We start from the raw sequence: 23,967 nt of genomic DNA, 5'->3' as shown, positions 1-23,967 counted from the left end.
TAATTCTGGCGGAATGCGGAATTTTGTTCGCCAATCACAAGAAAGCCCCTAGAAGAAGTTTAACCTTTTCGGGACCGGCCGCCTACCCCCCCTTAAGGACCAAGGCATTTTGCGCGGGAGGGGGGTGCGTGCGTTTGGGGGGGTCAGGCGGCCGGATCCCGTCTGTGGCTGGCTGGGCACTGTCCCCCCATGGTGGCCTGTGCCCCCCCTTCTGCCAGCAGCCTTCACTTACCTTCCAGGCTCCAGCGATGAGCCGCACGGGACCCTCTTCTCCGGCCGGCATCTCCGTTCTGATGATCAGTTCCGGGTCGCGGCTTGATGACGTCATCAAGCCGGGACCCAGGGCTGACGTCAGACGGAGCGGAGATGCCGGCCAGAGTGGAGGGGGGTGCCGATCGTCACGGGAACGGCAGGAAGGTAAGTGGATCCTCTTCTTCCCCCCCCCCTGCCGCCGCAGGTGTCAAACTGATCACTACGATCCGACGGCGATCGTAGTGATCATGTGATCAGCAGCCATACGCGATGGCTGCTGATCACTCGGGGGAGATGTCGGCTGTCATGTGACAGCTTAATTTCCTCCTCCGGGTGCGCACGATCGCGTCGGGAGCGGAAATTGCGGGCCGGCGTAGATTCTACGCCGCATCAGGCTAGAACAGCCACAAGTGCGGCGTAGAATCTAATGCACGCGGTCCCGAAAAGGTTAAACAACAGGATTTCTTCTAGGGATGCTTTCAAGAGAAGGAGGAGTTTTTTTGGTGTTTTTCCGCCGGAATGCGGAATTCCGCGGAACTGTAATGGCGATGAAATTCCGAAATTCCGGCAGAATGGAATTTGCTCTTTCCGATCATCCCTAGTTTACACGGATGGGTATATGGTTGATATGATACAATGCCTGGATATTGTCAATAAACCTTCCTGGATATAATCTTTAACTTACTACTTCATCCAAACAACATGATACGATAGACATTAGTTGATGTTTAATGAGGAACTGTACTGCAAATAGCCTAATGCAAAAAATTTCATTTTTTTTACAATATTAATTTATAAATTATTTAGTGACTGTTTGCCCATTGTAATATCTTTCCTCTCCCTGATTTACATTCTGACATTCATCACAGGTGGTGACATCTTTACTGCTGGCAGGTGCATCACTGCGGAATGTTTGTTTACTGAAAGTTCTGAAGCCAGTGACAATAATACCTGGTCTTCCAGAATGCTCTGGGAGGAAAATTCTGCATAGCTATACAGCCTAGACTAACATCACTGGAAGGACCAGATTGGTATACATACCAATATACGGTAATAAAGAAGTGTTACTGATGCTGAAACCAGGATAATTAGCATGAAGATGGGTATGCTGAATAATTTATTGCATTTTACTATGTCACTACAGGGCCTCTTTAAAGCAAATCTGAACTGAAAATAACCATACACAGGTCATACTTAACTCCTGTGTAGTCTACTCCTCAATCTCTTTCTCCTCTCCTGCGTCCTGTTGTCCACTGTGATCAATTTAATTCTCCGTCCTCCATTTTGAAAAATGGCTATGATCCTGTAACACAGCTTCCTCGTCAGCACACTGTTAAACTGTAATATCGCCCACTTGAGCCATAGGGAAACATGGACATTACCTTGCACATTCAGTTGTAACTGACAGCTGCTGATCTATAACTGACTGCAACTGGTATATTTCAGTTCTGACAAAATCTTGTCAGAACTGGAAGGGATCACTGTGAGAAGAAAATGGTGAGCTTCTGAGAGGAACGTGTTTATTTTAAATGTTTTTACTCGGTTCAGGTTCACTTTAAAGAGAGCCTGAGGTGGGCTAAACATTTTTTTTAAAAAAGTAGGATACCTGATTCGGGGGAGCAGAGTGGATCAGATATCCGCATAAACCGCCGCTCCTGTGGGCCGCAGCGGCCCACTTACACTTCGTGACCTATAGGCCACGACGCTGCAAAGAGAGACTTTGTGTGTCTCACAGTGTGCAGGAACTGCGCGGGGCGTGGCCAGGGAGAGAGAGCTGCCCAATGGCAGCTCTGGGAATCCTGCAGGAATGCCTTTGGCGGGTGTTTTGAACAGGGAATCCCTCTCCCACATGTTTACCTCCGAGATAGAGATATAAAGTGCGGTGGTGGGGGGACACAGAGGCATGTCATGAGGCAGAGAAACAACTTGATGTAATGCGATTAGGGACAGTTTTTATGAGAAAAAAAAAATCAGTGATTTTAACCTCTTGACGACCAGCTAACGCCGATTGGCGTAAACTGGTCGTCTGCGGGTTACCATGGAAACGGCCGCTCGATCGAGCGGCCTTTCTGTGTCAGTTCACGGAGGGTGTCTCCGTGAACAGCCGGAGAGCCGCCGATCGCGGCTCGCCGGCAAAATGTAAACACGCGGGGAAGAAATCCCCGCTGTTTACATCATACGGCGCTGCTGCGCAGATCGGCGATCCCCGGCCTCTGATTGGCCGGGGATCGCTGGCATATGATAGGCCAAAGCCTATCCTACAATGCGCAGGACGGATATCCGTCCTGCGCAGCTCAGAGGGGAGCTCAGAGCGCCGAAAACGCTGCGGAGGGGGGCTTTGAAGAGCCCCCCCGCAAAGCGCAGCAAGCCGGCGGCGATCAGACCCCCCCAGGAGGACATCCCCCTAGTGGGGAAAAAAGGGGGTAAGTCTGATCGCCCTGGCTCTATCCTGATCTGTGCTGTGGGCTGGAGAGCCGACGCAGCACAGATCATACGAAAATCCACTGGTCGTCAAGTGGTTAAGGCAAGGCGACCCTCTTGTCCTCTAGCTTGGTCTACTCCTCTCACTGCCACATCCAGGACTTCTCAGGAGCATCACTCCTCCTTTAGAACGCTCTCCCATAGCCTGTCCGGCATGCTCTGAGTCTAGACGTTTTCTCAAAACCCGCTCAGAAGTGCTTATAATTTGCTATAGGTAGCATTGGATGGAGCAGATAAAACTGTCTCAGGACGAACACCTGTAAAAATGGCACCGCCATAAGCGGCCCCTTGTGGGCCCCTCGTTTGGTCGCTACCTCTGCAACCCATATTGCTATGCCACTGCTTCTCATGTATCTATGCTCCCCACTATGTGTTTTCTACTATGTACAGCAATACACAGGGCCGCCATCAGAAATTTTGGGGCCCCTCACAAATCATCAGTCCGGGCCCCCACACAAACTGAGAAATGTGCGTAGCCATTACATGTTGGCAGAGCTAGTTGGAGGCTTGCTGTCCACAAATTAATCACGAATAACCACGGTGGATACTCGTGATTCAAGTTAGCTCTAATTGCCACAGCTGAGTGGCTAGATGCGGCGGGGTTAATTACCCAGAACGCCGTTCTCCACCCAGCGTTTCAACGAGGTGCAAGTGTCCGAATGGACGCGTTGCAAGCCTCGATATCGAGCACTTCCTCCTTCAAGCCGGAAGGAGGAAGTGCTCCATCATTTTTTTAGAACCTCCCAGTTTTATTTTCTGTTTAAAAAAGCTAAAAAAGTAGGTTTAATGCTATTGTCTCATATGGTAATGATTCAGCTTTTCCCATAGTCTCGCAGTTAGCAATCATGAGGCCCCCAACAAACCATGAGGCCCCCAACAAGACAAATTCAGCAATCATGAGGCCCCCAACAAGACAAATTCAGCAATCATGAAGCCCCCAACAAGACAAATTCAGCAATCATGAGGCCCCCAACAAGACAAATTCAGCAATCGTGAGACCCCCAACAAATCATGAGGCCCCCAACAAGACAAATTCAGCAATCTTGAGGCTCCCAACAAATCATGAGGCCCCCAACAAGTAAAAATTCAATCATTAGGCCCCCAACAAGACAAATTCAGCAGTCATGAGGCACATAAATAGACAGCATTTCACATAAATAGGCAGAATGCCCCCTTATTATGGTAGACACCTCTCACCTGGATTCTGACAGGGACCCCCAGGTTAGGTAGTGAGTGACATGGAGCCCTTTAGGCAGTGAGTGACATGGAGCCCTTTAGGCAGTGAGTGACAGGGAGCCCTTTTAGGTAGTGAGTGAGTGACAGGGAGCCCCTTTAGGTAGTGAGTGAGTGACAGGGAGCCCCTTTAGGTAGTGAGTGAGTGACAGGGAGCCCCTTTAGCAAGTGAGTGAGTGACAGGGAGCCCCTTTAGCTAGTGAGTAAGTGACAGGGAGGCCCTTTAGCTAATGAGTGAGTGACAGGGAGGCCCTTTAGCTAGTGAGTGAGTGACAGGGAGGCCCTTTAGCTAGTGAGTGAGTGACAGGGAGGCCCTTTAGGTAGTGAGTGAGTGACAGGGAGGCCCTTTAGGTAGTGAGTGACAGGGAGGCCCTTTAAGTAGTGAGTGAGTGACAGGGAGGCCCTTTAGCTAGTGAGTGAGTGACAGGGAGGCCCTTTAGGGAGTGAGTGACAGGGAGTCCCTTTAAGTAGTGAGTGAGTGACAGGGAGGCCCTTTAAGTAGTGAGTGAGTGACAGGGAGGCCCTTTAGCTAGTGAGTGAGTGACAGGGAGGCCCTTTAGGGAGTGAGTGACAGGGAGGCCCTTTTAATAGTGAGTGAGTGACAGGGAGGCCCTTTAGGTAGTGAGTGAGTGACAGGGAGGCCCTTTAGGTAGTGAGTGAGTGACAGGGAGGCCCTTTAGGTAGTGAGTGAGTGACAGGGAGGCCCTTTAGGTAGTGAGTGAGTGACAGGGAGGCCCTTTAGCTAGTGAGTGAGTGACAGGGAGGCCCTTTAGGGAGTGAGTGACAGGGAGTCCCTTTAAGTAGTGAGTGAGTGACAGGGAGGCCCTTTAAGTAGTGAGTGAGTGACAGGGAGGCCCTTTAGCTAGTGAGTGAGTGACAGGGAGGCCCTTTAGGGAGTGAGTGACAGGGAGGCCCTTTTAATAGTGAGTGAGTGACAGGGAGGCCCTTTAGGTAGTGAGTGAGTGACAGGGAGGCCCTTTAGGGAGTGAGTGAGTGACAGGGAGGCCCTTTAGGGAGTGAGTGAGTGACAGGGAGGCCCTTTAGGTAGTGAGTGAGTGACAGGGAGGCCCTTTAAGTAGTGAGTGAGTGACAGGGAGGCCCTTTAAGTAGTGAGTGAGTGACAGGGAGGCCCTTTAGCTAGTGAGTGAGTGACAGGGAGGCCCTTTAAGTAGGGAGTGAGTGACAGGGAGGCCCTTTAAGTAGTGAGTGAGTGACAGGGAGGCCCTTTAGGTAGTGAGTGAGTGACAGGGAGGCCCTTTAGCTAGTGAGCGAGTGACAGGGAGCCCCTCCCCCCCCAGCCGCTGCCGCCGTCGTCGTCGCCGCCTCCGCTGCCTCCCCTACCTTGCCAGTGAGTGCTGCCCAGCGTCAGACCTCAAGATCAGCGGCGACCCGACCAGAGCGGGCGCTGGACGCACCCGCTCTATATGCGGAAGTGACGTCACTTCCGCATATCAGTGCGGGCGCTGGGTCCTAGCGCCCGCACTATTGTCGCCGTCTGATCGGGGTCTGACTAGGTGGAGGCGGCGGCGGTTAGAGGGATGGAGGGAGGGAGGGAGCAGCGGTCATGGGGGGTTGAGCGGCGGCCGGGCGGCACCCGCCAGGGCCGCGGCGGGGATGGGGCCCCCCTGCAGGGCCGGGCCCGTGACGGGAGTCACGGATGTCCCCCCCTGATGGCGGGCCTGGCAATACAGAAGATGTTGGCTCTATATGAATAAACAATAGTAATAATCTGATTCTTGGCTTGTTGACTCGCCGGGGTCAAGAGACTCAGGCAGGTGAAGGAGAGCTTCTGAGGTTACCATCTCCAGGACATGTTGTACTTTCTGTCCCAGCTAATATGAAGCTCTGATCATGTTATCTCTTATCAGGGCTTATGTGTCCTGCATCCGTCATACAATATTTCCTCGCATTGTGCTGGCGGTGATAATACTCCATGCAGAGTGTAACCGAAGACGTGTCTCTCTAAGGACAAGATGTTTCTCAGGACGGAGGTCAGGTCAGTTTTTCACCTCACACTGCACTCCGAATAAGGAGAAGCCCTCTATAGGGTCATATGTGTTTGTTTCATAACTTTTCTTGAGGACAATCAGCAATCTTTTCCCAGACCTTACATAGATTTCAGCATTCATTCAAATTCCACCCACCAATTCCTAAAGTTGCACAGCGGGAGACATGGCAGTGCTTTCAAATAGAAGCTTTACCTGAGTGATTTAACTGCATGGATGTGCAGAGCTCCAGTATATGGACTACATTACATACCTAGCATTCAAAACAAGCAAAGGGGGGTGTTAGCTTCAGTAAATAATATGTGCACAGATTATTCCCTACTGGACTTCCCCACGGCGGTGACGTACCCCCTCGGGGAAGACCTAACACTAGTCTAGCGATAAAAACATAATATTCCCCAGCTGCTAATCATAAAATGGTATACACATTTCATCAAACAGACAGACAGATAAATGACAGCGCTCAAGGCTGCACCTGCAATGTAGGCCTACAGAGGCAATGCAAAGCCCCACTTAGCTAAATAAATTCCTAAAGGTGGCCATACACTTACAGATTTGCAGCAGATTCGACCATCAGATAGATTTCTGTCAGATGCCTATCAGGTCGAATCTGACAGGATGTATCTGATGTGTGCCGCACAGTAGGAATCGAATTTCAATTAGATTTCAGAATGAAATCTATTGAAATTCAATCGAAATGCAGTGTTACACCATTCGATCCAATGCAACCCTATGGTCCATCGATTGGCTGCCAGCAGCCGATCTACCCAGATTTTCCGTCCGGATCGATCAAATCAATCAAAATCGGGCGGAAATCTTTCTGCTGCACCGATTTAGAGCCGGTTCGATCAAAACGGTCAAATCGGCTGTCGACCGATGGCTAAAATCGACCAGTGTATGGGCCCCTTAACACTAACTCCCCAACCAACGTCTAAAGATCCAATGCAACCAGTGGTGGACATAGCCAGCTGTGGGCCCCTGTGCAAAATACCAACTGTGCCCCCCCGCCAAAAAATGGGAGTGGCCATAACCTGCGCTGCGCCAAAAAATGGGCGTGGCCATGGCCGGATGAGGGCAGAGATAACTGTAATTTAAAAATACAAAGCAAAGACAGTGGGCCCAAGTTTTAGTGACCCTTTCCCCAGAAAATTGATTCACATAATTGCGCAGCTTTTCTCCAGAAAATACACATAATGTGATCAGCTTTCACCAGAAAATACACATAATGTGAGCAGATTTGACCAGAAAATACGTTCAATCATGTCGGCAGACTTGACAAGAAAATCTGTTCAATCATGTGGCAGATTTGACCAGAGCGTTCAATCATGTAGGCAGACTTGACTAGAAAATCTGTTCAATCATGTGGCAGATTTGACCAGAACATACACAATGTCGGCAGATTAGACCAGAACATACACAATATCATATTTACCTGCTAAGGAGGGGAGCCTGACTGCCATCCTCCCTCGCTCGCCTCGGTGACCCCCCTCCTGTAATGCGCAGTGGAATATAATGCAAGGAACCGGCGGACTGAAGCAGACGCTAGAGGTTCAGTCTTCAGGACCACGCCGTCTCCTCTGTAATGACGCTGCTCGCGCTGAATCAGGGAGTAACGCGAGAGCGTCATTACAGAGGAGACAGTGTAGACCAGAAGACTGAACCTCTAGCGTCTGCTTCAGTCCGTCGGTTCCTTGCATTATATTCCGCCGCGAATTACAGGAGGGGGGCCCACCCGAGGTGAGGGAGGGAGGACAGGAGTGGGACCCCCAGGGAAATAAGTTTAAAAAAAAACAACAGGATGCATAATGGGCCCCTAAAAGAACAGAAGCCCAGGGGCCCCTGTGCGCTGGCACGGGCTGCACGGTCCTATGTCCGCCCCTGAATGCAACTCTATGGCCCATCGATCTGCTGCCAGCAGCAGATCAACCTAGATTTTCTATCCTGTCAGATAGATCAAATCGATCGAAATCGGCCGCAGATCGATCGAATGGGGAATTTGATAGAATCGATTTCTGATCGATCTATAGCTGAAATCGACCAGTGTATGGGCCCCTTAACACTAACTTCCCCTCTACCAAGGCCTAACACTAATGTCCCACAACCAACGCCTAACCAATGGCTAACACAACCACCTAGCTATGCCTAACACGAACCTTCCCCAGGCCCATTTCCAGGTCCGTGCGGACAGTGAGACCCCTCTGAGCCCCTTGCAGAGCATCAGGTGGGGGGCACAGCGCTACAACTCGCCTTGTGTGATGCACGCTTCTTAAATCGCCTTCCTCCCAGGCATCTGGTGCATTGGTAACAGCGCCCCCTGTGATGACGTAACCGCATGTCATCACAGGGGGTGCTGTTACCAACGTCGAGACGGATGCCTGGGAGGAAGGGGATTGAAGACGCGTGCATTGCGGAAGGTGAGCTGTAGCACTATGCCCGCCCGCTCTCCACCGCTGCTGCCTAGCAACTTATACTGGGAGCACATGCCTGGATATACTGAGAGCTCCTATGGCTGGCTATACTGGGAGCACCTATGCCTGCCTGTACTGGGAGTATCTATGCCTGGCTATACTGGGAGCACCTATGCCTGACTTTACTGGGAGCACCTGCCTGGCTATACTGGGAGCACCTATGCCTGCCTGTACTGGGAGTATCTATGCCTGGCTATACGGGGAGCACCTATGCCTGCCTATACTGGGAGCACCTATGCCCATAGCTCCCAACTGTCCCTTTTTCGGAGGGACAGCCCCTCTTTGGCAGTCTTGTCCCTCTTTCCTCCTCATTTTTCCCTCTTTCAGGACTTTGTCTCTCTTTCTATGTAAATATATATATTTCTCTACTAAAAAATGTGTTTGATTGACTCTAAACTTTATTCCCATCCTGTAAATTGATATATTACTAATTTTAAAATGTTACTATGAAGGAAAATGGACCAGGATAGAAAGGACCAGTGTGGCTTGAATTATAAAACAACATATTTTTATTAGGAAATCTTTATGGTATACGTGATTTGCGGTGTGTTGGGGGCGTGATCAGGGGCATGGCAGGGGCATGGCTTAAGTGTCCCTCTTTCTCATCTCAAAAAGTTGGGAGGTATGCATGCCTGCCTGTACTGGGAGCACCTATGCCTGGCTATACTGGGCTATACTGGGAGCACCTATGCCTGGCTATACTGGGAGCACCTATGCCTGGCTACACTGGAAGCACCTATGCCTGGCTATACTGGAAGCACCTATGCCTGGCTATACTGGGAGCACCTATGCCTGGCTATACCGGGAGCACCTATGCCTGGCTATACCGGGAGCACCTATTCCTGGCTATACCGGGAGCACCTATTCCTGGCTATACCCAGAGCTCCTATGCCTGGCTATACCGGGCGCTCCTATGCCTGGCTAGACCGGGAGCACCTATGCCTGGCTATACCGGGAGCACCTGTGCCTGGCTATACCGGGAGCACCTGTGCCTGGCTATGCGGCAGCACCTGTGCCTGGCAATACCGGGAGCACCTGTGCCTGGCTATACCGGGAGCACCTGTGCCTGGCTATACCGGGAGCACCTGTGCCTGGCTATACCGGGAGCACCTGTGCCTGGCTATACCGGGAGCACCTGTGCCTGGCTATACCGGGAGCACCTGTGCCTGGTTATACCGGGAGCACCTGTGCCTGGCTATACCGGGAGCACCTGTGCCTGGCTATACCGGGAGCACCTGTGCCTGGCTATACCGGAGCACCTGTGCCTGGCTATACTTGGGAGCACCTATGCCTGGCTATACTTGGGAGCACCTATGCCTGCCTATACTGGGAGCACCTGCCTGGCTATATTGGGAGTACCTATGCCTGGTTATACTGGGGGGACCTATACCTGGCTTAACTGATACTGTGGGCACCTATACCTGGCCAACCTATGCTGCAGGCACCTATACCTGGATCGGCGGGGGGGGATTTTTACACCCTTGCCCTGGGTGCAATTTAGCCTAGAAACTGCCCTGACCTTTCCCCTACCTACGCCTAACACTTACCTCTCCCAACTAATGCCTAACTCTAACTGTCCCCCAACCAACGCCTAACATTAACCGCCACCCTACCAACACTAACCTCTCCCCAACCAATGCCTAATGCTAACCACCTTCCAACCAACGTCTAACTCTAGCCACCCCCCTAGTTACACCTAACACTAGCCTTCCCCTACCCATGCCTAACACTAACCTCCCCCCTTCAAACTCTTTCAAATGCAGAACCCGCTTCTCCTAAAGAGGTGCCGTAGTGACATATAGTAGAATATAGTAAGTTATTCAGATACACAATTTTATTATACCGCAACTATCCTGGTTTAAGCATCAGAAACACTTCCTATATGTGTATATTGGTACATAGCACCACCCTCCCAGTGATGTTACAGCCGAGGCTGTTTATTTTGTGCCTTTTTCCTTCCAGTGCACTCTGGAAGACGGGTATATTTCTGCTGACTACGGAACTCACACTAAACAAATATTCCACAGTGATGTACCTACCGGCAGTAAAGATGTTGCCTCTTGTGATAAAATTCAGGATTTAAATCAGGAAGAGGAAAGATTTTACAATGGGCAAACAATGACGTAATACTTTATAAAATAATACTGTAAAAAATAAACTATTTTATACATTGTCATTTTAAGTACATTTTCTCTTTAAGTCTCTTGTGGAAGTGATTGGTGTACAAAGCCCTTTTAGGAAATCTGAGTACAGTACAACTAATTCACTGTAAATGAAAGCTAAGGTCAAGGCGCCCGATGTGCAGTGTGCTGTGTCTGTCCATCATTTGGCGCTGTCGGTAGTAATGGTCATGTCACAAACACTATGGTTGACACATCCGATTTCTGTGCAGGGTCAAGAATAGTTATGCAGGACAGGAGTTTGCATTCCGCTACCTCACACAACTTTTTTGTGTCCGTTGAGGTGAACTCGATGGATGTATATATCTTTTTTCAACCCAAATAACTGCGTCTATCAAAAAAGGGCGCCTGGAAAAAAGGGCGCGGGGTATAGCTGAAATTGTAAGTTTTAATGCAAAACCATATTTTTAGTTTAAGAGGTTGTAAATGAAAATTTAGTGCTAAATAGGTTAAATAAACGGAAATGAAATGGCAAAATACCGTCTATAACAGCAAACGAATTCTGAAATGAAACGTCAAATAGCGTCTATAACAAAAACGATATTTACACTTGTATTAAGCATAGCAATGCAATGGTAGGCTTTACAGATATTTTACTGCAATTATAACTGTAGGGTCACACATATCTCTCCTTATCCCTATCCTTAACACCTAACCCCCCCCCCCTTGTGTAAATACACATAATGTAATAAATTGTATATATTACATATATTGTACTGTAACTATAGGTAACCTTACTCTCATACAGAGCCCTCCCTGTACCTATCCCTAACCCCTAGACCCCCCTGGTGGTGCCTAACCCTAACCACCCCCCTGGTGGTGCCTAACCCTAACCACCCCCTAGTGGTGCCTAACCCTAACCACCCTCCTGGTGGTGCCTAACCCTAACCACCTTCCTGGTGGTGCCTAACCCTAACCACCCCCCTGGTGGTGCCTAAATCTAACCACCCCCCTGGTGGTGCCTAACCCTAACCACCCCCTTGTGGTGCCTAACCCTAACCACCCCCTTGTGGTGCCTAACCCTAACCACCCCCTGGTGGTGCCTAACCCTAACCACCTTCCTGGTGGTGCCTAAATCTAATTTTTTCATTCAAAGAAAGGAAAATATGTGTGGCACATCTCACAACTGCACAGGCTGTCCTTGATGGCTGTTGCAGGCTAATAAAGGTGGACCCACTGCTTGCACTCTATACCTCTATGTCACTGGACTAGTGTTGGGCGAACATCTAGATGTTCAGGTTCGGGCCGAACAGGCCGAACATGGCCGCGATGTTCGGGTGTTCGACCCGAACTCCGAACATAATGGAAGTCAATGGGGACCCGAACTTTTGTGCTTTGTAAAGCCTCCTTACATGCTACATACCCCAAATTTACAGGGTATGTGCACCCTGGGAGTGGGTACAAGAGGAAAAAATTTTTAGCAAAAAGAGCTTATAGTTTTTGAGAAAATCGATTTTAAAGTTTCAAAGGGAAAACTGTCTTTTAAATGCGGGAAATGTCTGTTTTCTTTGCACAGGTAACATGCTTTTTGTCGGCATGCAGTCATAAATGTAATACATATAAGAGGTTCCAGGAAAAGGGACCGGTAACGCTAACCCAGCAGCAGCACACGTGATGGAACAGGAGGAGGGTGGCGCAGGAGGAGAAGGCCACGCTTTGTGAGACACAACAACCCAGGCCTTGCATGAGGACAAGAAGCGTGCGGATAGCATGCTTTGTACCACCATGCAGTCATAAATGTAATAAAGATAAGTGGTTCAATAAACAGGGACCACGCGGCAACGCTAACCCAGCAGCAGCACACGTGATGGAACAGGAGGAGGCGCAGGAGGAGAAGGCCACGCTTTGTGAGACACAACAACCCAGGCCTTGCATGAGGACAAAAAGCGTGCGGATAGCATGCTTTGTACCGCCATGTAGTCATAAATGTAATAAAGATAAGAGGTTCAATAAACAGGGACCACGCGGCAACGCTAACCCAGCAGCAGCAGCAGCAGCAGCACACGTGATGGAACAGGAGGAGGCGCAGGAGGAGAAGGCCACGCTTTGTGAGACACAACAACCCAGGCCTTGCATGAGGACAAAAAGCGTGCGGATAGCATGCTTTGTACCGCCATGTAGTCATAAATGTAATAAAGATAAGAGGTTCCATAAACAGGGACCGGCAACGGTAACCCAGCAGCAGCAGCAGCAGCACACGTGATGGAACAGGAGGAGGCGCAGGAGGAGAAGGCCACGCTTTGTGAGACACAACAACCCAGGCCTTGCATGAGGACAAAAAGCGTGCGGATAGCATGCTTTGTACCGCCATGTAGTCATAAATGTAATAAAGATAAGAGGTTCCATAAACAGGGACCGGCAACGGTAACCCAGCAGCAGCAGCAGCAGCAGCACACGTGATGGAACAGGAGGAGGCGCAGGAGGAGAAGGCCACGCTTTGTGAGACACAACAACCCAGGCCTTGCATGAGGACAAAAAGCGTGCGGATAGCATGCTTTGTACCGCCATGTAGTCATAAATGTAATAAAGATAAGAGGTTCCATAAACAGGGACCGGCAACGGTAACCCAGCAGCAGCAGCAGCAGCAGCAGCACACGTGATGGAACAGGAGGAGGCGCAGGAGGAGAAGGCCACGCTTTGTGAGACACAACAACCCAGGCCTTGCATGAGGACAAAAAGCGTGCGGATATAGCAGCAATGCTTTTTGCCGCCATGCAGTCATAAATGTAATACAGATGAGAGGTTCAATAAACAGGGACCGGAAACGCTAAACCATCCCAGATGTTCATCGGTCATGTTGTCGGTCATGTTGTCTTGGTTGGGGTCCAGGAGTGTTGCGTAGTCGTTTCCAATCCAGGATTGATTCATTTTAATTTGAGTCAGACGGTCTGCATTTTCTGTGGAGAGGCGGATACGCCGATCTGTGATGATGCCTCCGGCAGCACTGAAACAGCGTTCCGACATAACGCTGGCTGCCGGGCAAGCCAGCACCTCTATTGCGTACATTGCCAGTTCGTGCCAGGTGTCTAGCTTCATGCCCGGTTTCAGGTCCAGCGGTGCCAGCCACAAATCCGTCTGTTCCTTTATTCCCCTCCAAATTTCCTCCCCTGTGTGCTGCTTATCCCCAAGGCAGATCAGCTTCAGCAACGCTTGCTGACGCATGCCAACAGCTGTGCTGCACTGCTTCCACGATCCTACTGCTGCTGGTGCTGGGTTAGCGTTTCCGGATGAGGTACAGCTTTGAGATGCGTTGGAGGAGAAGGAGTCAGAGAGGTAGGTGCTGCTGTTGTTATCCAGTGGGAGGGACGGCGGTGCAGCTGTTTGCGGCGTGGGCAACACCCGCGCCGTAGCAGGTGAGGAATCGCTGCCAGGCTCCACAAGGTTCACCCAGTGCGCGGTAAGGGAGATGTATCGACCCTGGCCGAACGCACTCGTCCAGGTGTCAGTGGTGAGGTGAACCTTGCAGGCAACGGCATTCTTCAAGCTTCGGGTTATTTAGCTGACCACGTGCTCATGCAACTCAGGCACTGCAGAGCGCGCAAAGTGGTAGCGGCTGGGAACCACGTAACGTGGGATGGCCACTGACATCATGCCCTTGAAGCTGTTTGTCTCCACCACTCGATATGGCAGCATTTCGCAGGCCAGAAGCTTGGCTATGCTGGCTGGCTGTTACTGCCACGGCCCGGGGGTCATTTGCTGGCAATTTCCTCTTGTGCTCAAACATCTCAGAGACAGACAACTCAACCGTAGCGCTGCACACCGAAGGGCTGTTGGTTGTTGTGTTTGATGAACACTGGGAGACCTCAAGAGCACTAGTCCGGAAAGTGACAGTGTCAGCATCGTCTGATGTTTGTGAATGTTGTGAACCACGCAATGGCTGGGCTACTGCTGCTGCTGAGGCGGGTCTGGTGGTGAGTCTGGTGAACCCAAGGGAGGCAGTGTTGCTGGTGGTACGGTGGTACCCTGTCCTGCCGCGTTTGCCCACAGAGTGGGATGTTTGGATAGAATGTGGCGGCTCATGCTGGTGGTGGAGAGGTTGTTAATACTTTTCCCCCTGCTCAGGCGGGTCTTGCACACCTTGCAAATCGCCATGGTAACATCCTCAGTGCAGTCTTCAAAGAAAGCCCAGACTTTAACTGGCTGAGGACTCGGACCTCGTGCGTGATGTGCTGGTGCTGCTTAACCCACTGCTGGACGCTTGAGAGGTCATCCAAGTAATTATCTGGTCCTGTTCTTTTGGATCTGTGAGGGTTGTTGTCCTGGACAACATGGGCAGTATTGAGTGGGTTTTCTTGGGTGCTCCCCTGTGGCCTGTACGTGAACCGTCAGGGGAAACACCTCTTCCCTTGCCCCTCCCTCTTTCACCGGATTTCTTCCTCATTTCACTTATCCTTAAAGTACACGCTGACTGGCAGCAGTACAGTGGCAGTACAGAAATGCTATACAGTGGTGGGTGAGCGGTGTACCACTATTGTCAGCAGTGACACAGAGCACAATGCTATACAGTGGCGGGTGAGCGGTGTACTACTGTTCCCAGCAGACACAGAGTGGAAGTAAACACAATGCTATATAGTGTGGCTGAGCCGTGTACACAGAGTGGCATTAAACACAATGCTATATAGTCTGCTATATAGTCACCCCGAACAGGGTGATGTTCTGCAGAACCCGAACAGTGGCAAACACTGTTCGCCCAACACTACTGGGAGGGATCGCAGATTTTAGTACCTAAACACACGATACAACATGTTTTCCGGGGTCGGACTCTGAGGCACATACAGATGGTCCCGATCATCATCCTCATCATACAACTCTTCTCCTGAGTCTGACCCACCCACCACCTCTGCCACCCCAACATCCCCAGACACAGACCCCTCATCGTCCTCAACATTAACTTGGGATGCTGGCCTGAGCCAGACCTCCTCCTCCACATCAGGCCCCATCATCTCCTCAATGGCAGCCCTCATTAATCGCTCTGGCGACGGACTGATGGACACAACGTTCTCCTCCGGGGAGGGCTGCTGCTGACCACTGGCTGCTGGGGTGGATGTTATAGCTTGCGTGGGGCGTTGGCTGTTGCTGTTGTTGGGAGTGCTGCTCACAGCGGAGGTCTCTGGGGAACTCATGTTGAGCTCATATAGTGGTTGACGGTGAGTGGAGTATTACTGATCCCAGCAATATACACACTGACTGGCAGAGTACGCAATGCTATATAGTGTGGCTGAGCGGTGTACACAGAGTGGCAGTAAACACAATGCTATATAGTCTGGCTGAGCGAGCGGTGTACTACTGTTCCCAGCAGAATCAGAGTGGCAGTAAACAATGGTATATAGTCTGGCTGAGCGGTGTACACAGAGTGTCAGTAAACAATGGTATATAGTCTGGCTGAGCGAGCGGTGTACTACTGTTCCCAGCAGAATCAGAGTGGCAGTAAACAATGGTATATAGTCTGGCTGAGCGGTGTACACAGAGTGTCAGTAAACAATGGTATATAGTCTGGCTGAGCGGTGTACACACAATGCTATATAGTCTGCTATATAGTGTCAGTAAACAATGGTATATAGTCTGGCTGAGCGAGCGGTGTACTACTGTTCCCAGCAGAATCAGAGTGGCAGTAAACAATGGTATATAGTCTGGCTGAGCGGTGTACACAGAGTGTCAGTAAACAATGGTATATAGTCTGGCTGAGCGGTGTACACACAATGCTATATAGTCTGCTATATAGTGTCAGTAAACAATGCTATATAGTGTGGCTGAACGAGCGGTGTACTACTGTTCCCAGCAGACACAGAACAGTACACAGAATGCTATATAGTGTGGCTGAACGAGCGGTGTACTACTGTTCCCAGCAGACACAGAACAGTACACAGAATGCTATATAGTGTGGCTGAACGAGCGGTGTACCACTGTTCCCAGCAGACACAGAACAGTACACAGAATGCTATATAGTGTGGCTGAACGAGCGGTGTACTACTGTTCCCAGCAGACACAGAACAGTACACAGAATGCTATATAGTGTGGCTGAACGAGCGGTGTACTACTGTTCCCAGCAGACACAGAACAGTACACAGAATGCTATATAGTGTGGCTGAACGAGCGGTGTACTACTGTTCCCAGCAGACACAGAACAGTACACAGAATGCTATATAGTGTGGCTGAACGAGCGGTGTACCACTGTTCCCAGCAGACACAGAACAGTACACAGAATGCTATATAGTGTGGCTGAACGAGCGGTGTACTACTGTTCCCAGCAGACACAGAACAGTACACAGAATGCTATATAGTGTGGCTGAACGAGCGGTGTACTACTGTTCCCAGCAGACACAGAACAGTACACAGAATGCTATATAGTGTGGCTGAACGAGCGGTGTACTACTGTTCCCAGCAGCGACACACAATGACTGGGGGGGACCCTGGCTAGCGTGGCTGGAGCGCGAACTACCCTGCCTGCCTACCCAAAGCTAAACCCACAGACAAATGGCGGAGATATGACGTGGTTCGGGTATTTATTTACCCGAACCACGTGACAGTTCGGCCAATCAGAGCGCGTTCGGGTCCGAACCACGTGACCCGTTCGGCCAATCACAGCGCTAGCCGAACGTTCGGGGAACGTTCGGCCATGCGCTCTTAGTTCGGCCATATGGCCGAACGGTTTGGCCGAGCACCGTCAGGTGTTCGGCCGAACTCGAACATCACCCGAACAGGGTGATGTTCTGCAGAACCCGAACAGTGGCGAACACTGTTCGCCCAACACTACACTGGACGTGTGCTCCGCGTAAACAGACAAGAAGAAAGTACTACGATTTTCAGCAAAAGAACAAAGAAGCGTGCACCTTCCGTCCTATGATATATTTCCACATTGTGACATATTGTGATGTATTGACACTGAGGTACACAAAAAGTATTTCACAGAAACAAAGCCTGCTAGTGACAGAGTGCAAGGGTATCTTACATGTCCTGGAACAAGTGGGTCACATCATTGGAGGTGGGTGGTGGGCATTAGGGTGGCTTGGCGACGGCCGTTTCGCGTCTCCTGACGCTTGGTCACGCTGCGTACCCCCTGGTGGTGCCTAAATCTAACCACCCCCTGGTGATGCCTAACCCTAACCACCCCCCTGGTGGTGCCTAACCCTAACCACCCCCTGGTGGTGCCTAACCCTAACCACCCCCTGGTGGTGCCTAACCCTAACCACCCTCCTGGTGGTGCCTAACCCTAACCACCTTCCTGGTGGTGCCTAACCCTAACCACCCCCCTGGTGGTGCCTAAATCTAACCACCCCCTGGTGGTGCCTTAATCTAACCACCCCCCTGGTGGTGCCTAAACCTAACCACCCCCTGGTGGTGCCTAAACCTAACCACCCCCCTGGTGGTGCCTAACCCTAACCACCCCCCTGGTGGTACCTAACCCTAACCACCCCCCTGGTGGTGCCTAACCCTAACTACCCCCCTGGTGGTGCCTAACCCTAACCACCCCCTGGTGGTGCCTAAATCTAACCACCCCCCTGGTGGTGCCTAAACCTTACCGCCCCCCTTTTGGTGCCTAAACCTAACCACCCCCTGGTGGTGCCTAAACCTAAGCACCACCCTGGTGGTATATTTTGCACTGTAACTATACCAAACCCTCCCTGCACCTATCCCTAACCCCTAGACCCCCCTGGTGGTGCCTAACCCTAACCACCCCCCTGGTGGTGCCTAACCCTAACCACCCCCTGGTTGCGTTTATTATACTGTAACTATACCTAACCCTCCCTGTACCTATCCCTAACCCCTTGACCTCCCTGGTAATGCCTAAACCTAACCATCCCCACCGCACAAACACCCTAGACACATATAAACAATAATATATTTAATCCTTAAAATACTTCACTACAAATAACATGAATAAAATAATTTATATATTTGTAATAGAATAAATAGCCTTAAAATCATGTATACATTAATAATATTATAAATAGAAAAAGGATACACACACACACAAATAACTGCGTCTATCAAAAAAGGGCGCCTGGAAAAAAGGGCGCGGGGTATAGCCGAAATTGTAAGTTTTAATGCAAAACCGTATTTTTAGTTTAAGAGGTTGTAAACGAAAATTTAGTGCTATATAGGTTAAATAAATGGAAATGAAATGGCAAAATACCGTCTATAACAGCAAACGAATTCTGAAATGAAACGTCAAATAGCGTCTATAACAAAAACGATATTTACACTTGTATTAAGAATAGTAATGCAATGGTAGGTGTTACAGATATTTTACTGCAATTATACCTAACTCGAAAATTGCGCAAAAGGTGGATCAGCGCAACACCAGGCCGCCTCTGAATGGCCAATCAGAGATGCGCTGAGCCCCCCCAGGAACTACAAGCTCACCTTGAACCCAAACAGAAGCTCTGCATATACACCAAAAGCAAGACTGCTAAGTGGGAGCAGCTGACCAAAAACGAATTAAATTAGTACATAGCAAGGAAATGAGCAGCGCTACTTAAAAACAGGCTAGTGCCTACCTGCAAAAGAGTGCAAGCCCCACTTGTGGGGTCGAATACACACCTAGCATACACATGACCTGTCTACCACTGGAGGATGTTGGTTTCCTGTAACAGCTTCCATGCAACCTATTAAGTACTCGTCCCTCCCACTGCGAATAAGTCAATCCTCCATCGGAGGGGCCTAACACTAACTAAATCCTAACCTATGTATATGCATAACCTGGGTGCGCTACCAGGTAAAATTGAAAAATCGAAAATTGCGCAAAAGGTGGATCAGCGCAACACCAGGCCGCCTCCGAATGGCCTCCAATCAGAGATGCGCTGAGCCCCCCCCCCCCCCCCCCAGGAACTACAAACACACCATGAACCCAAACAGAAGCTCTGCATATACACCAAAAGCATGGCTGTTAAGTGGGAGCAGCTGACCAAAAACTAATACTAATACTAATATTACTATATATTACATATATTGTACTGTAACTATAGGTAAACTTACTCTCATACAGAGCCCTCCTTGTACCTATTCCTAACCCCTAGACCCCCCTGGTGGTGCCTAACCCTAACCTGGACCCAAATTAAAAATACAAGATTTCAGAAATAAAATCTATTTTCTAAATTATAATAATAAATTGCAGCCTTTTTTCAGCTGCATGATGACAAATATAAAATATTTTACATTTATTGGAGGAACCCCTCCCCTTCCTTTCATATTGCCGGGACAGAATCCGGCAGACTGGTGGAGTAGGTGGTGTCCGGCAAAGGCAATTGCTAATGGCTGCCACCTGTATAACCCTAGTTATGAAAAGAGGAGGATGAAAAGCATGCACTGATGCTCATAGGCTTGAAGGAGTGTTTATTTATCTTTGTATGTGTCAAAGTGGTGCAACTAAATATTTTGAATTAAAAAAATTTTTGGTTTGGGTCCGCTTTAGGCTTCTTGCACACCAAGACGTTGCATTAGGTGGCACGTTAAGGTCGCATAACGTGCACCTAACACAACGTATGGTGCTGCAAGAGCCGACGGTAGAGTGAGCCGCGTTAGGCGGCTCGAGTCCTATAATGTCTCCCAGAGTGGCGCTGATTGGCCAGCGGGACCACGTGATGCGGAGCGAGACACTCCGCATCACGTGGTCCCGCCGGCCAATCAGCGCCCGCCAGTGCAGTGAATATTAAGTAGCCATGTACGCGGCTACTGTAGCTGGCTCTCCCCGCCTCCTCTCCGCCCCCCACTGCGCATGTGCAAACAGTCTAACGCGGCTATAGCCGCTCCAACGCCGTAGCATGCTGCACTTCGCACAGAACGTGCAGCGTTACATGTAACGCAACGTGGGCTGTGTGAACAGCCCACTTGTGTTACATTGCTGTGCGTTGGGGGAGCGTTACAGGCGCACTAACGTGCGCCTGTAACGTCTTGGTGTGTAAGCAGCCTTAAACTGTTAGGAATAAGAGAACTTGGGAAGGTTTCTCAGACAGTGCAGTGTGTGAGGGAATTGCTGTTGCTGAGGTAACCAATACATCTGCTGTATAAATACAGGCAGGCTCTGACTGAGGAATTCAGCAGGGGGGAGGAGCACCCCACAAATCATGCCTCGCCTGCTTTGCTGTACTTTATGTAGTACTGCTATTAAGCACTTCTTAATCTGCGACAGTTTAGGGGCGGATTTGCACTTTTCTTAACTGTAGTGCAGCTCTAGAAATCCAAGCTAAACTGCCACTATTACGTAAGGTTTAAGAAGTCTCTTAATATCATGCAGAACAGTCCCCCTGCTAGTTACAACTGTTTAAGAAGAAAAAAACTGTCGGTAATGCTTTGATAAATCTGGCCCAAAATCACTTGTAGTGTGACAAAACATTTACAATAAATGCATATACCTGTATTTTAAAAACTTCTTGACCTTGCAACCTTCAGTACAGCTACAGCCCGTACACATGGTAGGCGTTCTTCCGCCAAGATGTTTTGCCTGAGGATCTAGCACGTGTACAGCTCACTGAGAATGTTTAGTAAATGACAGGGGATGAACGAGCCCATTATGCTGTACTTATCAGTGCTGCGGGATACTACTCATGCCACAACGTTGTCCCACCTCCCCTCTCCACTGAACAGTACACGCGGCTTTGCTATAGCCCAGCAATGTGTCTGTACAGTGCTCATCTCCCAAGATGATCAACAGTCATTATGGACAATAAAAGGTGTGTATAGAAAAAGGAAAACCGAGATCCCAATATAGTGTAGTATGTACTGTAGAAAATGGATATGAAAGAGTACAATAATTATTCTCACAAAGCAGGGTTAGCTCCAAGGCAACCACTGTTTAGGCAGGTGAGGAGTCGCTCTCTGTAGACAGGAAAAAGGGGTATCCCCCTCCACCAAGGGTGAATAGTAGAGAATACAGAGGCGGCAACAGGATAAAACCAAAACGATAAAAGGGTTAAAAATGCTTAGGAGGTAGGGGTGGACTTACCTCCTGCAAGCAGACACTGAAAACTGTCTATTCAAATAGATATAGATTTTATTGGCATACTCCAAAAGGGGGGCTGCAACGCGTTTCACAGGCTTAAACCTGCTTCCTCAGGCAATAAAACATGGGAGCATACAACTGGAGACAAAGGCAGAAAATGGTGTACATCAGGACCAAATGAAATACATGTTATGGGTATGTTATATCATTATTATAGTTCATGTGGAGGTGAGGGGGGGGGGGGGGGAGGAGAGATAAAAATACACAAAAAGAAGAAAACATGGTGTAATGGTTGGGTTCAAACGAGTGTGTAATACTACAAAGGGATTGATACGAGCATGGAGTCTAAGGGTGGTCCGTGATCTGAAACATAGGTATATATAATGTCTGTATTTTGTATATTGGTGTAATACCATGGTCTGTATTATTAGGTACCCCATGTTTGTTTCTTACTTTGTACAGCGCCACTAAATGTGTTGGCGCTTTATAAATCAATAATAATAACCAAGGAGTACCACTGACTGGTAATTGATTGCTAGCTAAGGGTTACCATACCAAGTGCATTCACGAAAGTAAAATTCAGTCGTCCAATCAGGCCATTTTTGAAAGAATAAGGCAACAATCTTGTTTGCTGATTTGCTGCTTGGATGAGAGGCTGAATTTTCCTTCCTGGTAAGAGTAATGTTCGTGTCCGTGCAACATTCTCAGCCTCCTTTCCTTTCTCATAATAGAAATGTGTGTTCCTCTGCAGAGCGTCGCCACAAATTCAGGGGACTGAGGTCATCATATTACATATCTTCAATACATTTAGGTTAACTTGCTATATTTACAAGACAAAGGCCTCAATTCACTAAGATCATGCTGGAGATAATAAGGCAAGAGAAAACTTGCCACGGCACAGTGAGAGAGTTCTCTTATCCCTTCATTCCTTAAAGAGGAACTCCAGTGAAAATAATGTAATAAAAAAGTGCTCAATTTTTACAATAATTATGTATAAATGATTTAGTCAGTGTTTGTCCATTGTAAAATATTTTAAATCCCTGATTTACATTCTGACATTTAATACATGGTGACATTTTTACTGTTGGCAGGTGATGAAGCTGCTGCATGCTTTTTTGGCAGTTGGAAACAGCTGTAAACAGCTATTTCCCACAATGCAACAAGGTTCACAGACAGGAAACTGCCAGGAGTACCACGGTCCTCAGAGATTCTTGTGGGAGGGGTTTCACCACAATATCAGTCATACAGCGCCCCCTGAAGGTCTGTTTGTGAAAAAGAATAGATTTCTCATGTAAAAGGGGATATCAGCTGTTGATTGGGATAAAGTTCAATTCTTGGTCAGAGTTTCTCTTTAAGTTACCTCCTCTGTAGTTAAGTTACCTCCTCTGTAGTTATTTTCACATGCAGTTAATTAACAGACTGTCCTTAACTTTAGAATTCTGTAGTTATTTTAAGGATTGAAGAGTTAACTTTAGGTTTGCCTGAGGTAAAATATTTCCTGAATGCTACATGCCTCATCACCATGGTGATAACTCTAGAAATGTTATTAAAGACAGGAGATAAGCTTAGTGAATTGAGGCCATTGTCACCTTTATTCAAAGTGTGCCATAACTAAAAGTTTGCGTTGAACAAGAGCGTCTCTAGAAAAGATTTTTGACAATGGCCTCAATTCACTAAGATCATGCTGGAGATAATAAGGCAAGAGAAAACTTACCTCCACACAGTAAGAGAGTTATCTTATCTCTTCATTCCTTACGTTACCTCCTCTGTAGTTATGTAGAATTCTGGAGTTATTTTAAGGATTGAAGAGTTAACTTAAAGACAGAAGAGTTAAGGTTTGCCTGAGGTAACATGTTTCCTGACTACCATCACCATGGTAACAACTCTAGAAACGCTGTTAAGGACAGGAGATAAGCTTAGTGAATTGAGGCCAAAGTATACTATTTCAACAGACAAGGGCCCCACATGCAATCCACTTTTTCTCCTGAGTTTTCGCCTAGGTGATAATTTCACAACTTGTAAATTAAATGGTTTTTAAACCACCGGCAAGGAAACAAATACTCAAAATAATTTTGGCAATACTTTTTCACCTACTTTTTGGTACTTTTTTCATTGCAAAGTGCAAAAAAGTTATTTTAAATTGAAGATGAAGAATTATCTCCTGGGAGAACACTCAGGAGAAAAAGTGAATTGCATATGGCCCTGATTTACACCTCCTTAGCGGTATGCCTGACACTGTGTCGGGCATACCGATCTCTGTCCTCAGGAGTCCCCCATAATTAAATAATTTGATACCACATGGTTGTAAACCCTTTAGCTGGCACTAGGCTAGCTGGTAAAGGTGTCCGGCACCCCCGGATCCCCCCCCCCGTTTATTACCCCCCCTGGCTCCAGCAATCGGCGCAGCC

The sequence above is a fragment of the Hyperolius riggenbachi genome, chromosome 8 (genome assembly GCF_040937935.1).
Source record: "Hyperolius riggenbachi isolate aHypRig1 chromosome 8, aHypRig1.pri, whole genome shotgun sequence".
Lineage (NCBI taxonomy): Eukaryota > Metazoa > Chordata > Amphibia > Anura > Hyperoliidae > Hyperolius > Hyperolius riggenbachi.
The sequence above is the reverse complement of the archived record's forward strand: the minus strand, read 5'-3'. Positions refer to the sequence as shown.